This window comes from Panthera onca, chromosome A1 (assembly GCF_046562875.1).
Source record: "Panthera onca isolate mPanOnc1 chromosome A1, mPanOnc1 haplotype 2, whole genome shotgun sequence".
NCBI classification, from domain to species: Eukaryota; Metazoa; Chordata; class Mammalia; order Carnivora; family Felidae; genus Panthera; species Panthera onca.
Genome location: NC_138339.1, coordinates 85,403,840 through 85,408,321, shown reverse-complemented (window position 1 = coordinate 85,408,321; position 4,482 = coordinate 85,403,840). Strand labels below are relative to the sequence as shown.

General features: G+C 37.0%; 1 non-coding gene across 1 annotated transcript; it reads right to left on the bottom strand.

The window, feature by feature from the left end:
• Window positions 1–396: 396 nt before the first annotated feature.
• LOC132682629 (U1 spliceosomal RNA) lies at window positions 397–559 on the bottom strand. The gene has a single exon (XR_009611800.1). It is a non-coding gene; the product is annotated as a U1 spliceosomal RNA (small nuclear RNA).
• Between the last annotated feature and the right edge of the window lie 3,923 nt (window positions 560–4,482).

The window sequence follows — 4,482 nt, the reverse complement described above, 5'->3', positions numbered from 1 at the left end:
GCTTCTGATAATAATAACCGATTGACTCTAAGGTAGGCAGAAAATTACAGAGGCAGAGCTCCATTTGGTATACAATTATGAATGTGTCTTAATGTCTTGATGCTCTAATTATCTATTAGAAACAATAGTAGTAACAGCTGTATCAAGTCAAGATAATATTAGCATTACCTGAGTCACTATTACCTTTCCTCTTCTTCATAGTATTCCCCTCTTAATCCAAAGAACGATTGTTTGGTACTGTGTGGAAATTGTTTATTTCTCCTAATGATTTGGCATGAATCATTACCTACGATACCCAAGTATTAGTTTTCTTTCAACCCAGTCTTCCCAACTTTGAAATGTAGGCCAAGAAATGTTTGTATTTGCCTCAAGAAAATGCCTTTTCCCCCCTTTTTTAAAGGGCAGTGTGATTACAGTCCCCTACTATCACAAATCCTGCGGGCAAGTTTCCCAGGTTTGAGGAAATCACAGAGGTCAGCACATCCAGAGTGCAATGGATGAGCCTCACCCTGGGAAAACCACCTTTGTGATCATGGTAACCCTCCTGCCATGTAAATATTCAGTGAAATGCTTTTTAACCTGGCATAGCTCTTATAAGAGATTTCAAAGTCTTAGAGCCTTTTCGTTTGAGGCTGTGATAAATGACAGAAGACTGGAAGTGGCATAGGGACCAAGACATAAATGTTTCCTAGAAATCTCAGGACAGGACTGGCCTAGAATGGAAACCTTCCAGAGCAGCTGCAGCCTGGACTGTGCAAGGGTGGTCTCTCTGGAGTGGATTTATGCCCCTGGAGTGTACTTTCAAGTGGCCCATTTTCTTTAGTGGAAATGAGTCAGTTTATAGCTTTACACCTGTGTATCACAGCTCCACATGGATTTGCCCATAATGGAGGCTTCTGGAGCTTTCTCAAAGTCACAGGGTTGAGAGCCACTGTCCAGACTGATGTTGACACTAAACAGACATCAGACACACAGGAATAAAAACGTTTCATAATTAGGTCATAGAAAGTATCCCTTATATCCTTTGCAAACTGGAATGAGGCAGCAAAACCAATTTATTTTCTTGCAAACATTTTCAATGAGCACTTAGTGAGGGACTAATGCCTGTGTATTTGGAGTAATACACAGAAGTTACAAGCACTGCAGGAGGTATTCTCAACAAATATCTAAACGAGCTTTAAGAATTAACTGGGCAAGCACTTTCTGGTCTTTCTGATTCCCAGAGGTTGGAGCACAGTAATTGATTTCCCCGACTCATTGAGTCAAACATGAGGTACAAGGATGAATAAAACATAGTCCTTGACCTCAAGTAGATGGACGAAACATTCTAACAGGAGAAGAATTTTATGATGAATATAAATACAAACATTAAACGTGTTAGAATACAGTGAAGATGAACTAATTTTGTTGAGATTTAACGCACATTCTTTCATAAAAGACTCACACCAGCCCTGCGAGGCAAGCAGTAGTATCCAGTTAGCAAATGAGAAAATGAAATCCTTCAGTGAGTCATTCCGTCTCACACAGTTAGTAAGGAACAGATTTAGGATTCGAATTTCTGTTGTGTTTTTTCCTTCATCTCTGTGTACTTCCATTACACTGATCAGAAACAAGGATACAGCTGAGTGTGTGTGGGGGGGGAACGTTGCCAACAAGCCTGCAGGTAGAGTCAAGAAAGATCATATGTTAAAAACGCGTTTCAAAGGTGAGATAGGAATTTAAGACATCAACAAAATGATGAGCACTTTACGCGCGAGGGTTCAGAGTCATGTCACACATTTTAGGGCAATCCAGAATGTTTTTTCTGTCTTAGGATAATTAGAGAATAAATCAGTAATTAAATTTTTATGCAGATAAGAACCAAGTAATGTACTATGGAAACTATGAGCTACTTCAAGTAGTTCCCCAAGTAGGAAAAGAATTAAAATAAAATCATAAAATACCAGCTTCCCAAAGCATCCTTTTCTTTATTTTCAACAACAATAAATGAAATAGCACTCTGCTTTTAAAGGACTCACTGTCAAAAAATAAATAAAAATAAAGGACTCACTGTCTCTTGCTCATTGTCGGCAGTTACAGAGATGGTTAGTTGAACATATCCCTGATGATTTTATTCATCCTCTATTAAAATTTAACACAACTATAATGTGGCTGTTTTTCACTGGACTTGCCCTAGGAAAAATGCTTATCTATGATATTTGCCTTTTGGGATCATTTATTTTCTTTTTTTTAAACTATTTTTAATGTTTTATTTATTTTTGAGAGAGAGAGAGAGAGAAATTGAGGGGGGAGGGGCAGAGAGAGAGACACAGAATCCGAAGCAGGCTCCAGGCTCTGAGCTGTCAGCACAGAGCTGGATGCGGGGCTTGAACTCACAAACCGTTAGCTCATGAGCTGAGCTGAAGTCAGATGCTTAACTGACTGAGCCACCCAGGCACCCTTGTGATCATTTCTCATCTATCTTTCTTTAAAATAACTTATTAAAGTGTCTAGTTTCTCACCCTTCATCAATACTTCCTTATCCCATTTATGACAAAAACCAACAACTTACTCATCTCCATGATAATGATAGATTGACACTGATATAAAGTGCTAGGAATTTGAATTCTATTGCTGTACTAAAGAATACTACTCCATTAAGAACTAGGAAATTTTTTCCTCTTAGATATCCAGAGATCCATATCAGTATCAGAAACCAATTTAACATTATACCACATCAACAAGTAAATAAGAAAATAATATGTAACAATTTAATAGATGTCTAAACAGTAATTACTAAAATTTGAAACCAAATCCCAATAAATGCCTTCTACAATATAAAAGTTCTTCTTTGCTAAATGGAAAAACAGTATTATAATCAATAGCAACATTTATGCATGACTGTGGGTATGTGTATGTCTGAGTGTACCGGTGTTTGCATTTTTTAAATTGAAGTGCAGTTCACATAATGTTACATTAGTTGCAGGGGTGCAAGGGAGTGATTGGACAAATCTATTGGACAAATTTATGCCAGACTGAACGCAAGTATAGCTACAATCTGTCACCGTGTGATGCTGTTACAATATCATCGACTAAATTCCCTGTGCTGTACTTTTTATCCCTATGACTTATCTATTACATAATAGGAAGCCTGTATCTTCTACTCTCCTTCACCCATTTTGCCCATCCCCACATCCTCCTCTCCTCTGGCATTCATCTGTTTGTTTCTGTATAGGTCTGTTTCTGCTTTTTTTATATTCATTTGTTTTGTTTTTCAGTTTCCACACATAAGTTAAATCGTATGGTATTTGTCTTTCTCCAACGTACTTCACTTAGCGTAATACACTCTGGGTCCATTCATGTTGTTGCAAATGGAAAGATATTATTCTTTTTTATAGCTGAGTAATATTCGTGTGTGTGTGTGTGTGTGTGTGTGTGTGTATGTTTGTGTTTGTGTGGGTATCTATATATCTACCACATCTTGCTTCATTTGTTGATACATACTTGGGTAGTTTCCATATCTTGGCTGTTGTAAATAATGCGACAGCAAACAGCGGTGCATCTATCTTTTTGGATTAGTGTTTGTTTTCTTTGGGTAAATACCCAGTAGTCCAATTATTGGATCATATGATATTTCCATTTAAAATTTTGTGAGAAACTTCCATACTCTTTTCCACCATGGCTGCATCAATTTGCTTCCCATCAACAGTGCGTGAGACTTCTCTTTTCTCTACATTCTCACCAACACTTTTTGCTTCTTGTCTTTTTATTTTAGCCATTCTGACAGGTGTAAGGTCATATGTTTTTTTTTTTTTTAATTTTATTTTTTTAAATTTACATCCAACTTAACATATAGTGCAACAATGATTTCAGGAGTAGATTCCTTAATACCCCTTACCCATTTAGCCCATCTCTCCTCCCACACCCCCTCCAGTAACCCTCTGTTTGTTCTCCATATTTATGACTCTCTTCTCTTTTGTCCCCCTCCCTGTTTTTATATTATTTTTATTTCCCTTTCCTTATGTTCATCTGTTTTGTCTCTTGAAGTCCTCATATGAGTGAAGTCATATGATATATGTCTTTCTCTGACTAATTTCACTTAGCATAATACCCTCAAGTACCATCCATGTAGTTGCAGATGGCAAGATTTCATTCTTTTTGTTTGCCATGTATCTTATTGTGGTTTTGAGTTGTATTTCCCTGATAATGAGCAATGTTGAGCATCTTTTCATGTGCTTGTTTGCCATTGTTATGTCTTCTTTGGAAAAATGTCTATTCGTGTCCTCTGCCTATTTTTAATCAGATTTTTTTTTTTTGGTGTTGAGTTATATAAGTTCTTTATATATTCTGCCTTTTTGTTTTGTTGATGGTTTTATTCACTGTGCAAGAGCATTTTATTTGGCTGTAGTCCCAAGACTATTTTTGGTTTTGTTTCCCTTGCCTGAGGAGACATGGATGAATGGTAATCCTCCAGAGAATTTATTGCCTATGTTTTCTTCTAGG